The sequence below is a fragment of the Rhipicephalus sanguineus genome, chromosome 3 (assembly GCF_013339695.2).
Source record: "Rhipicephalus sanguineus isolate Rsan-2018 chromosome 3, BIME_Rsan_1.4, whole genome shotgun sequence".
NCBI classification, from domain to species: Eukaryota; Metazoa; Arthropoda; class Arachnida; order Ixodida; family Ixodidae; genus Rhipicephalus; species Rhipicephalus sanguineus.
This window is the reverse complement of record NC_051178.1, coordinates 135524686-135538544: the sequence shown is the minus strand read 5'-3', so window position 1 is coordinate 135538544 and position 13859 is coordinate 135524686. Positions and strand designations below refer to the sequence as shown.

Here is a 13859-nt window from a genome sequence, read left to right as displayed (position 1 = left end):
TTTGGGACGTCAAACCCCAACAATTATTATTATTATTAAAATACTGCTGCCATGCTATACAGGGTGATTTTTTTCAGACAGTACATATCTTTTATAAAAAAAAACTCTATGACAGTCACGCTCCAGTAGTACTCTAGTTTGAGGCGGAAATATTCTGCCGCAACAAAAAATGCGTTGACGGGACTAATTAACAAAAACCCGTTAACTAATTTTTATTTATTGACTTGAGGGCAGTTGTTTATATTAGAAACTTGTAGTGCGTGCCGCTTTATGGTATACCCATTTTTCAGAAATCATGAAAGTTTACGTAACTCGAGATATTTATTGTGAAATTTTAAGGGCTAAATCAAAACTGATCGTGTCCGGCACACAGAAAACGCGGTTTTTCTGTTACGTCAGACCGGAGCTGCCCGCGACAAGGGAGTGACGAAATTTGAATGAAGGCGCGTCGTGGTCGTACCTTTTCGTGAAAACAGGCAAGTCATCTAACTTGCGTCAGCGGATCGCCTTACCTTTGCATGTGGCGTTTGGTGCTCATTTGTTTCTTTCGAGATGCGCGCATCCGAAACGGCAGTAATATCAACCTTTTCTTTCTGTGTTTACAGATAAGTACCACACATCGCACCCAAATAATAAGCTGTTTACTTGTGTATTTCTGAATGCTTGCAGATTTTCCTGATCACATTCTGCTTCGGCCCACCTTCATTAAACTATCATTACCTTCTTTTCACGTGTAGCTCCGAGCTTACGTAACAGAGAAGCGACGTTTCCTGCACGTCAGGCGCTATCAGTTTCGATTTCGTCCTTGAAATTCAAGGATGAATATCACGAATTACGTGTAACTTTCGCGATTAAAAAAAATGTGTATGCCATAAATTGGCACGCGATACAACTTTCTAATATAAACAACTACCTCCAGGTCAGGAATTAAAAGTTAATTAATGAGTTTTTGTTAATTGATCTCTTCATTGCCATTTTAGTTGCAGCAAACTATTTCCTTCTTGACATAGAGTGTGTGCGCGAAAACATCTTGAGCATGACTATTATACAATTTTGATAAGAAATATGCGTTCTCTAAAAAAACATCCTTCTAATTGTACGGAGCTCATGCAGTGGAAACAGTTGCAGCTGGCTAAGGGAGTAACAGACCCTCAAAGTACAGCAAAGTTAATGAGTATCCCTGGTTTTGTTCATTGCCATGACACTTCATGGAATCTGGTGTGTGAGCGCTGCCCTTGTCAGATTAAAAGGTGATCGATCTGTCTGTCATCATGTGTTTATTTTTGTGCACTTGACTATTTCAGGTTGCTTCAAGACTGCACATTGAAGCTCTACAGCTGCATTTGACCAGGAAGCCTCCTTGGAAACTTCGTGTCTCGAGGTAGTCAAGACGTGTCCAAGAATTCGGAATAGCCACGCTTAAGGTCTGGCCGTGAGTGGTCTCGAATCAGTGCAACCTGCTGTCCTTTTCGCCAGAATGCCACCTGACCCTGACATGGTCTGGGAACACGACACTGCCAAGCTCATGCACGCAAGCTGTGTCACCTATTGGGGTCCTGTATCTCAGATGACTACATGAGAATCCTGTACTACATGAGAACTACACATGTTGCATGTTTTGCGCTGTATGCCACATAAAATATGTAATGGATGTCGCAAAGAAGTGCTTGATGGCTGGCCATTGATTCCTATTCATAAAAACTGACTGCTGGCTATGCTAATGTTTATGCCAGGTCTAGTATATTGCCGCATTTGACAGTAATGAACGATGTTAGCGAAACTATTGCTTTCATATCTCACTCATTCTGACAGTAATGTGTCTCGCTGTATTTCTGGACGGTGTTTCTGTATTTCAGTTCTGTACAGAACTCTCCATACCACCGCTAAATATATATATTTATATATATCATACCTTATATATATAAGGTACTTGACACACGACGTACGTTTTAGCATTAGCATAGTGCTAAAACGTACGTCGTGTGTCAAATGCCTTCCTACAGTATCAGGACCTTCGTGATCTTTCTGTAGCTCTTATATTTAAGGGTCATTCCATGCCAAGTGTCCCAGACGTGGCGCTCGCACATCGCAGCTTTTGCTGATAAAATTTGTGCCTTTTTCCTGTGCCACATGGAGTATTGTGGCAAAACATTCTTGCTCGAAAAAATTTTTGACGGTCCTGGCACCCCCTCGAATTTCGCTTCTATTTATTAAACTGTACCTAATAGAAAAACGTGTATAAAATCTACTTTTGTCTGTCGAGCTTCTAAACTGCGCTTGCGCTATCGCAGAGGTTTTGTTTAGTTGTCCCATTCATTATTTCCGAATTTTTGTGTTTCACTACCAGCTACGTAGCTTCAAAAACTACAAAAATCTTCAAAGTTCGTGAATTTTTCTTGAGCTATCTGGAACTCACCCTAACCAATATTAATAATAGCCTGATTTCCAGGAAAGTGTATTTTAGTACAGAAATGTTTAGGGGTAAAATAGACTTCAGATCTTTCCGAAAAAAAATTGTGAAATTAGAGAAAATGTACGATTTGTTGCATGTTTGACCATATTCTTCATACTGATGCGGTCAAAGTAAAAATCCTCGTCATGCGGCGTTTGATAAAAGACTTCATCGTTAAGTAATGAAAAAAGTCTTATCAAATCATTTTTTTCTTTTAAGGAAGAAAATAATTTTTGAATTTGGCCCTCCGAACGCGCAGTGCATTTCATTTTGTTGCCACTTCGCCGCAAAGCACGTGGTAGCCCTTGCAGCTGACACTCGTCACAGGCAACGGCCAGATGCGAGATGTATGTCAGTGGCTCGTGAGTGGTCGAAAGTCTTGTCACGTTGATGTCAGGGCGACGAGTAATGAATTCGCGTTCAATGTGAGCTTGCTTGGCGGGCCCAATGGGAAGTATGGACGCCCGAGAGCAGCCTATGGCGTCGTTGGCACATTGTGCTAGAGGCCGTCTGTACAACATGTATACCCTGAGAAAGAAGTGTGTACAGTGTGCATTATTTCTTTCAGTATGTGTATGCTAGTTGTGCAGACGTCCCTCTAGGACATTGTGCCAACGACTCCACATGCTGCTCTCGGGCGTCCATATTTCCCATTGGGCCCGCCTAGCAAATGCTCATTGTAACGCAAATTCATTACTCGTCGCCCTGACAGCGCGACGAGACTTTCGACCACTCACGAGCCGCTGACATACATCTCGCATCTGGCCGCTGCCTGTGACGAGTGTCAGCTGTAAGGGCGACCACGTGTTTTGCGGCGAAGTGGCAGCAAAATGAAATGCATTGCGCGATCGGAGGGCCAAATTCAAAAATTATTTTCTTCCTTAAAACAAAAAAATGATTTGATTAGACTTTCTTCGTTACTTAACGATGAAGTCTTCTATCAAACGCCACATGACGAGGATTTTTACTTTGACCGCATCAGTATGAAAAATACGGTCAAACATGTGACAAATCGTACATTTTCTCAAATATCACAATTTTTTTCGGAAAGATTTGAAGTCTATTTACCCCTAAACATTTCTGTACTAAAATACACTTCCTGGAAATCAGGCTATGATTAATATTGGTTAGGGTGAGTTGCAAATAGCTCAAGAAAAATTCACGAACATTGAAGATTTTTGTAGTTTTTGAAGCTACGTAGCTGGTAGTGAAACACAAAAAAAATCGGAAATAATGAATGGGACAACTAAACAGAACCTCTGTGATAGCGCAAGCGCGGTTTCGCAAACACACAAAAATAGATTTTATACACATTTTTCTATTAGGTACAGTTTAATAAATAGAAGCGAATTTCGAGGGGGTGCCATGATTGTCAAAATTTTTTTCGAACAAAAGTGTTTTGCCACAATACTCCATGTGGCACAGAAAAAGGCACAAATTTTATCAGTGAAATCTGTGATATGCGAGCGCCACGTCTGGGACACTTGGCATGGAATGACACACACACACACACACACACACACACACACACACACACGCACACACACACACACACACATATATTGAGAGAGCGTAGGCATCGGCAAGTTGGTAATTCATGTTTGACTTTTTGAGCGCGCAAAAGAACAGGGACGAAAAACGACGCAGACACAGCGCTGACTTCCAACATATGCTTTATTTTCTGCAGTGGTACATATATATATAGACAACAAAAAGCAACGCACGCAGGCGCATTGTACAGGAAGGCTTCATGTAAAACCACAAATAAGTATGCATGATAAGCAATCAAACAACCTGATACCGGATTTTTTTCTTCTTTAAGAGATCAAGCGGTCATTCCTGACTACCACTATCGTCTAGTCACCCCGTGGGCCTTGCTTAGAAAGTCTAGTTCTTTTTGGATAGGTCAATTGAAGGTGCACTAATGCACATGTCTCCCAAACTTGCAATCTTCGCCGCTTCAATTATCTCACGTGTTGTTTGTGCCTGGCTCCTTCCTGTCGCAGTGCACTGCGAATACATGGGATCGCACCCACACTTCCTGCAGTGGAAAGCCACATGTCCCACACCTCCAGTTCGCACGTTATTTGCGTGCTCACGCAGCCTGTCATTGGCACACCGTCCCGTCTGCCCTATGTATTTCTTGCCACAGGACAGCAGTAACTCATAAACGATGTTGTTCTCACATTTAACAAAGCTTTCTTTGTGCTTTTTTTGGCACCTGGGTTTTTCAGAACCACTGTAGGAGGCCTTGCACAGATTATAAAGCTTGTTTGGTGCTGAAAGGACGACTCTTACGTTGGCGTTGTTTCCTATCTTTTTCAGCCTATGTGAGACATCGTGAAGGTACGGTATGACGGCGCATTTCTGCTTGACAGGCTCCGTTTCTGGTGAAGCCTGCTCCTCACCCTCGCGAGCATGTTTGACAGTCTTGAGAAGACCCTCCGCCACAGATGTTACGACATACTGAGGAAACCCCGCCTTTTTCAGGCAGTCAGCTTGCGCCTGGAAACTACACGAACACTTGTGAGGACATGAGCGGCGAAGCGCATTCATTAGGGTTAATTTTGCAATACCCCTTTTAACTAGCTTGGAGTGGCCCGAAGAAAACGGCAGAAGCGGCTTATTGGCCCTAGGCTCGTACGACCAGCAGACCTGGTCTCGCTCAAAGAACATTCGTAAGTCAAGAAAACGCAAGGCGTTGTTTTGCGGCATTTCATGCGTGACTGCGAGCGGTTGCAGGAAACGCATGAACAGATCAAGTACATTTGAAGAATCATTGCCAAATTCGCCTGGACTTGATTCTAGAAAGACAACGTAGTCGTCTACATATCTAAACACCTTCTTTACATTTGTGCCTGTTAGCTCTGTTTCTAGTTTCTAGTAACAGGCACAAATGTAAAGAAGGTGTTTAGATATGTAGACGACTACGTTGTCTTTCTAGAATCAAGTCCAGGCGAATTTGGCAATGATTCTTCAAATGTACTTGATCTGTTCACGCGTTTCCTGCAACCGCTCGCAGTCACGCATGAAATGCCGCAAAACAACGCCTTGCGTTTTCTTGACTTACGAATGTTCTTCGAGCGAGACCAGGTCTGCTGGTCGTACGAGCCTAGGGCCAATAAGCCGCTTCTGCCGTTTTCTTCGGGCCACTCCAAGCTAGTTAAAAGGGGTATTGCAAAATTAACCCTAATGAATGCGCTTCGCCGCTCATGTCCTCACAAGTGTTCGTGTAGTTTCCAGGCGCAAGCTGACTGCCTGAAAAAGGCGGGGTTTCCTCAGTATGTCGTCACATCTGTGGCGGAGGGTCTTCTCAAGACTGTCAAACATGCTCGCGAGGGTGAGGAGCAGGCTTCACCAGAAACGGAGCCTGTCAAGCGGAAATGCGCCGTCATACCGTACCTTCACGATGTCTCACAGAGGCTGAAAAAGATAGGAAACAACGCCAACGTAAGAGTCGTCCTTTCAGCACCAAACAAGCTTTATAATCTGTGCAAGGCCTCCTACAGTGGTTCTGAAAAACCCAGGTGCCAAAAAAAGCACAAAGAAAGCTTTGTTAAATGTGAGAACAACATCGTTTATGAGTTACTGCTGTCCTGTGGCAAGAAATACATAGGGCAGACGGGACGGTGTGCCAATGACAGGCTGCGTGAGCACGCAAATAACGTGCGAACTGGAGGTGTGGGACATGTGGCTTTCCACTGCAGGAAGTGTGGGTGCGATCCCATGTATTCGCAGTGCACTGCGACAGGAAGGAGCCAGGCACAAACAACACGCGAGATAATTGAAGCGGCGAAGATTGCAAGTTTGGGAGACATGTGCATTAGTGCACCTTCAATTGACCTATCCAAAAAGAACTAGACTTTCTAAGCAAGGCCCACAGGGTGACTAGACGATAGTGGTAGTCAGGAATGACCGCTTGATCTCTTAAAGAAGAAAAAAATCCGGTATCAGGTTGTTTGATTGCTTATCATGCATACTTATTTGTGGTTTTACATGAAGCCTTCCTGTACAATGCACCTGCGTGCGTTGCTTTTTGTTGTCTATATATATATATGTACCACTGTAAAAAATAAAGCATATGTTGGAAGTCAGCGCTGTGTCCGCGTCGTTTTTCGTCCCTGTTCTTTTGCGCGCTCGAAAATGTCACACACACACAGATATATATATATATATATATATATATAAAATGCTTAACAATTGTGGTGACGTGGCTAAGGACTACGCATTATTCGCAGGATGTTGTGCCTATAGTTTAGGTGCTTACTGATAAAACAGTAGGTTGTCATTACAATGTGAACATGTATGAAATGGCATGAAGTGTTTAAAACCGATTCAAAGAATAATTTTACGAATCGCAGAAATTTCAGTTTGTTTATAGGATGAAGGCATGCAGACGTGAAAGAGAAGACACAGACAAACCAAACGCTAGCGTTTGAGCTGTCCGCATCTCTTCTGTTTCCGTGTTGCATGGCTTACTTTCGTCTAGAATCAACATTTTTTGTTGTTTTATGCGAGCGGAAATTGTTCTGAGACTCATCTATATAAACTTCGATTAGTATTTTATTTCCCCCAGAGGAATCGAATGCAGCACTGTAAAGTTGCTACAAAAACTTGTTGCGGCTGTCATGCATCCACCACAGTGTTCCTGTTTGAGTAAACCCGGTGGAAGTGCCTTGTTGAGTAACAAGAGGTAGCGGCACCAACTTTCGTCGATTGTCAGATAAAAACCCTAATGGTGTTCGCTCTGATTTGAAGTTCTTTTGAAATTCTTGATCAATCTCTATAAAACTTGTTTAGTTTATGTGTATTTGTACGCTGATTTTGAAAATGCAAATATTTTTCTACTATTATATGTCGTGTTAAGTATATCAAACATTTCATGTGCCATGTTAGGCCTGCACGAGTTACAAAGTAAGCATATCACAATAATATGAAATGGGAACTGTATGCAACATAACCAGAATGCATGTCCTAAACCCACTTAACAATAGTCATAGTATGCTGAACATTGACCAGTAAGTGTATGTCTAGCTGGTGATTCGCTCACGAGAGTTCAATATTACGTAACTTTTAACTCAAATGGGTTTAAAACGCGAGTTCGTATGTGGGCTAGTGGGTTCATGAACATTATGCCAGAACAGCGCAGTAAACTCCTTTGCCAGAACAGCGCAGTAAACTCCTTTAAAACTATTGCATACAGTTTTTATCCCCTAACTATAGCGATATGTCGATTTACTTTGTAACTCCAAGTTTGGAAAGGCTTGCTCATCAAGACACATGAAATTTTTATGTGTAAAAACTGCGTTTTCTTCCAGATAATTGCATATTTGAAATCGCCACATAAGTAAACCTAAACTCAGCAAGTTTCATCAATATCGACCAAGAAGAAAAATAAACGCATTATTTGTTGCAGAGTGTCTCATTGAGTAGCACGAAGTGGTCACACTGACTCTTGCCAGGGGAGTCATGTACACCACTGTCCTTAAGGACAACGGAGTCAAAGGAACGCTCCAGTGGGGGTCAGCGTTACCATGGCAAAGGGGTCACCCTGACTACCTAGAGGTACTAGCGGGAAATAAAAGGTAGTCATGTAGACTCCTGCGTTGGGAGTAACGTAGACTCTCTGCTTGTGAAGAAGGGAGTCGTTGGTCTGAAGAACGAAGGGAGTCGTTTGACACCCCAAATTGTGAAGAAGGGAGTCGTTGGTCTGAAGAACGAAGGGAGTCGTTTGACACCCCAAAAGGTCATCATATGTGTAGCGAGGCGATTACCACCCAAAGGTAGTCAGTACAGACACCCTTTTTTTTAAGAGTGTAGAATCTGGAGTAGCTTGTACACAGTCGGATAGAACCTGCTGTCGCAATGAGAGAGGGCATCGGTTCCAGTACGGGGGCTCTGGTTTGCTGCTTTGTTCGCCCACTTTGTCCACCATAGTCGCAGTTCTCCAAAACCAGCCCTCGTTTCGACGTCATGCGCAAAAACGGTCAGGAGATTTTCTGCTCCTTTCTCCCGATCATCTTGCATTGGTGGTATTGCGGATGGTACAATTATTGAAAAGTCCTTTAGAAGTGCCCTGTGTTTTTCGATCCGTTGGTTTAACTGGGCTAGTACGCGGTCCATGAACGGAATGAACAGGGTTCTGCGAAAATATTCTTCCGCGCTTTCGAATGCATTGCTCACAAGGTTTTGCTTCCGGACACCGGCTCGACGGCTGGTGATCTCCACATTCAGTTTTTCTGATAATGCCTGCACTCGCGCAAATATTTTTGAGAAAGAAGCATTCGCGTTCTTGCGGTCATTTTCATTTGTCTGCTGTACCGCTTCTATGTCGTCAATGGCAGCGCTCATGTCGATACTCCTAGTCTGCAGCTTCTTTGACAGTGGCAAAGTCAGTGCCAACACGTGCTCCGTCACATGCAGGCTTACAAGGAATGCTGGTGACAAGAGTGCCAACATTAGACTCTTTGCCTGCACTGGACTTTCGCCATTTCCGTTAAACATAATCTCCTCTAGTGCTGCAATCAACGGCTCAAAGAGGCTCACAAATGAAAGCACAGCATCGTGCTTCTCGGCCCAGCGCGTTTCGCATAGTCCCAAAAGGCGCTGCCTTGCAGACTCCAGGACAGCTCAAACTTATCATTTTACGCAAAACGTGTGAGCGGCTAGAAGATTTACGGGAAAAGACTGACGTCGCCTTCAGAGTCCCAAAACAGTTTCGGATGTCTGTGATGGAGCATGCCACACACACAACTAGATGTGTGTGCCGCACACACAATGCCGCACACACAACGCATGCCGCATGCCGCACACACAATGCGCAGTGAGTACATAGAGTGCGGCTGGATATTTCTCACGAACAGCAGCTTGAACACCATTCGTTTTGCCGGCCATCGAACTTGCATCATCGTAGCCTTGACCACAGAGATGCTGCATGTTAATTCCCATTTCTATAAGGAGCCTTATGATGGTGTCGGCGAGGGCCCGGCCATTTGGTCGTGAATTGGCACAAAGCCTATAAGAACACTTCTTCGATTCCGTTCGCATCCTTATTAAGGTACCTTGCACAAACAGTAAGCTGCTCGATACCAGCAACATCCGTCGTTTCATCAGCAAGTACGGAGAAGCAGCCTGCAGCGTTTACTTTTGCGACTAGGCTTTCCTTGATGATTGCAGCAGAGATTTCTATAATGTGGTTTTGTACATCTGGACTAAAATATGAGGCCTTATTTGGGAAACTTTCCAAATGCTTTTTTAGATCTGTGTAGCCACAATCCGCGCGCATGCGAAGCAGCGCTCTGAAGTTGCCTGTATTTGTAGAGGAGGCTGTGCTTGAATCCATGGGACCACTGTCACTATGTCCACGGAGAGCCACACCTTGCCGCCCGCAAAAGAGAACTGTCTCAACAATAGGCTGTAACTTCCTTCGGGTCTCTCTTATTTGAATTTGCCTGCCATGGTCCAGTTGATCAACAACACTGGGCACACATCCTGAGAAGGTTTGAAGAAAACTAGCGTCAGTGTGATATTTAGTGACTTCGTGTGCACCGAAGACTTCGAGCGCGTGCTTCCACTTTTGAAATGGCTTGGATACGAGGGCCTTAGTGCGCGCATGTTGGCCCTTGCCAATCTCACTTCTGCTAAAAAGGACACACACTCGGCAAAACGCACCCTCTTGAAGCGCTGAGTAGCAAGCCATCGGTACCTGTCCAGCCAAGCCACGTAAACCTTCGTTTCTGCTTAAAATCGTTCATAGACTTCAACATATAGCATAGCGGAGGAATGCAAGGAGAAGCTAGCAGTTGATGTTTCGTGTTATCATCCACTTTTGAGCCATCTGTCTAGAGCCCGATATCAAACTTGCTTCTGCTAACATTTTGAGGGTCAGAAAAAGATAAATAATTAAATAAATGATAATCAGGCTGAAGACCAATAAATCCCACCAGCCGGGTGACGCCGCTGGTTGGTGGTGTATGAGAGCACGAAAAATTTCGGGGGGGGCTGAAGCCCCATAAGCCCCCCCCCTGGCTACGCCCCTGAGTCTGTACTATATATATATATATATATATATATATATATATATATATATATATATATATATATATATATATATATATATATATATATATGAGTCTTACCGCAAGATTTACACTCTTCTCATAATCTTCACCTTTCCCTTGTTCCGGAATATCCCTGCATCCTGTGACGCCTTGCAGTCTGGGCGGGGAAGTTCGCATGACACGCCTCGTGTATCCGTCTCTTGTCGTACACAGGTTCATGGTAATTCGTGCTATATTTATACACTCGTCGGGCTTTTATCTTGAGTGTAAAAAAAAAAAGAAAAAGAAAAAAAGCCCGAGAGACAGGATGCGTTCCGTGTCTCCCGATCAATATTTTCCTCCGTTCAATACGAGGCACGCAAACCGGAAAAGTATCGCAGCCCAACATGGCTGTCAAATATCCGCAATTTTGTTTTTTCCCATAAGTGTGTGTGCATATAGAAGCATGCGAGAAAAATAAAACGCATATAGTTGTACAACCAGAAAATTTGTAGAACGACAGCGTAGCTTGCCAGTCCATGCAGGGATGAGTACTGCAGTGAACGTAATTAGGCAAGATATTGATGACTGACAGTTAATTAACGAGCAGTTATAGGTCATTATCCTGGCTCAGCGGAAGTGCCGTCTGCCATATTGCCTGCAGCCTGAAAACCTCAGCGCGAACGATACCATATGGTGGCCGTTTTTTGGCCGTTTGTTTAGGCACGAATGAGACCTCACCTCCGCCAAAATTTGAGGATGGCCCGGCCTACATACATACGTACGTACATACATACATACATACATACATACATACATACATACATACATACATACATACATACATACATACATACATACATACATACATACATACATACATACATACATACATACATACATACATACACAACAGCAGTAATAGTTAATGTCAGTTAACAACATCACATGCTTTTCTCATAGCGACTTATACTTAACCGGTGTCACGTGTGCGCCGGCCGTGACACGTGGGGATATTGCAATTATTCCGGCCGCAAAGGAGTGCGCAGCGTGTTGACACAGCTCTTCTCTTGCGGCAGAAACGCAGCCCCCGCATTTTTGCCTGTTTCCAAGTTTGTTTTTTACGAGAGGAGAGTCGAGTGGCGTAATATGGGCAAGTCTTATCTCGCGCCCACCTACGCTCTCACGCGAAACCGCGAGTTGCCTCAGCGACCGACGTGCACTGAAAATCAAACAGAATGAACGCACGAAAAAAGTGGAGAAAATAAAGATAATTGCGCGGATAGAAAGCGCCCGGGAAACGGCTCGCGCTATACTCTGTGGAGTATAGCTGTTATCGCATCTATCCGAGTGAAGCCTGATGCATATGTTTACACTACGTACACGACCTATAGGCGGATATTGGGCGTCGTCTCGTGCATGCATACCGAGTGGCATGCAAACGGCGTAAGCTCAGCAGCCAAAATACAACCGCGGATTGCTCTGCTGCAGCTACCGTTCGCATGCACGCTATGCCTGGGTGCACCGGGAAACAGCATATCGCCACCATTTTTATTTTTTGTTTGTTTGTTTTGTTTGTTTGTTTGTTTCGTATGTTGTAAACAAGAAGGAATGCTACATAGTTGTCAAAGTAGAGGAGTTCGGCAGAAAATACGGAACTAGGAATTATTGGCTCAGTATTTGACAAGGTGCACACATGACGCTAAAATATCGAAGTTAAGCAGTCTAAACATCGACGACTAAACAAGCGGTTGTCGGCGCTATCGCCGTTCGAGGCATTTGTAAACGGTTCTTAATTTCAAGGCATGCAGGAGAAAGCTGCCGGTGAGCTGTAAATATTCAGAAAAGAAAAAATTATTTACGCTCGCGACTTCATAAATTACCACATGAACATTTGAAGAAGTTAATTACAGCAGGAAAAAAAGTGATTCTATATATAGTTTGGGTATTGAACCAGGAACTGCGGCCAAAACGAGACGGTCGTTATTGGGTCAATTGAGGCAATAGGTATACAGGATGGAAACTCACGTCACATCGGTTCTCATCGGCTGATAACTATACGAAATGGCTGTTAACGTACGTTGCCAGCCATTCGACCTTCTCAGTGGTAAATAAGCGCTAGAAGCGAGGCTCGCACACTGCAAGCCTTAGGTGAACGACGAGGTGAACATTGAATATTGCCATGCGCGTTTATTGTCTTATTTTGATGCATTCGGGTTCCACCCACAAAAACTGTTGTCAATGCTCGGCGCACACCGTGCTGCAATGTTTGGGAAGCTTCGCGATCGTTTGAGATCATTCCGTGCACAGGACGCGAATGTAGTCAAGTTTATTCGAGAGTTTTCGCGAGCACCAGCGATAACGCTAGAACCTTCGATGCCGCATGTATAAATGTCGACGCGCCTTATCAGAGATCAGATTACTGACGGCCGACGCTCTGTTCGCCGCTTCAATGTACTACAGCGTGTATTTCTTGTACATGACATTTCATTTTTCCGGGCACAAGTTCACCCAAATAAAGAGTTCCGTGTTTCCGAGTTCTTCTGGAGCCTTCTTCGCCGTCACGGCCACGCGACAATATGCATTGACACCCGTGACTTGTCTGTAATCAGGAAATATATATGACGATTCTGCATATATAATTTCGCTCTGAAGTGTGCTTCGACATAATTGAATGCTATCACATTTTCATGCATCGTCAGAATTAAGAAAAGCATATAAAGCTGCAGAACAGATTAAGGATTTTCAATTTCTCGATGTTTCGTCAAATTTACTAAATGCGCATAAATGCGAGAACTGCATGCTAATTACACCAATCGTTCGATGCCTATAGCATGCTGTTCGCTATTACAAATAACGCAAAACACTGCGATAACAATGAAGTGAATCTTCTACACGATGACGCACCGACACACGAGAGAATACACCGAGCCGCCTACATAGTCCCGCCAAATTTTAATAAAGTGTGCTGCTACACCAACTATTCAAACTTGTAACACTGGTCCAATCAGAGAATTGTTTCATGATGCGTGCGATGCATACAAAATGGCGTTATTTTGACTAGTGTTGTTGCGCTTCATGCATCGTCTTGGCGCGCACAATTTATTATAGGACAGAGCCCCTGAAGGAACCAGCAGCATTAGCGGACTGTTATGCAGGCTCGCCTGTAGTGCATAACCTGAGCGCAAAGCTTTGTTTCCTTGACGTGCAACCTATAATGTGGAGTGTGCTGCGTTTATACGCACACCGCGTAATGTGAGTGCAGTATATTGCTTGAAATTCTTCTTAAAGAGATCGACCACTTGCTAGCCAAGGCTGTGCTACTCAGTTTCGTTTCAACTAGCCGTTTGATCGCTTAGGGCTTGAAC

At 43.9% G+C, this 13859-nt stretch overlaps 3 protein-coding genes across 3 annotated transcripts in view; 1 reads left to right on the top strand and 2 right to left on the bottom strand.

Annotated features, from left to right (window-relative positions):
- LOC119387222 (isopentenyl-diphosphate Delta-isomerase 1) overlaps window positions 1–13859 on the bottom strand; it is a 110326-nt gene that overhangs the window by 52634 nt on the left and 43833 nt on the right. The gene's annotated exons all lie outside the window — the stretch shown is intronic.
- LOC119387223 (isopentenyl-diphosphate Delta-isomerase 1) overlaps window positions 1–13859 on the bottom strand; it is a 109641-nt gene that overhangs the window by 52634 nt on the left and 43148 nt on the right. The window lies entirely within an intron of this gene.
- LOC119385885 (serine/threonine-protein kinase PLK1-like) overlaps window positions 1–13859 on the top strand; it is a 41312-nt gene that overhangs the window by 21039 nt on the left and 6414 nt on the right. The gene's annotated exons all lie outside the window — the stretch shown is intronic.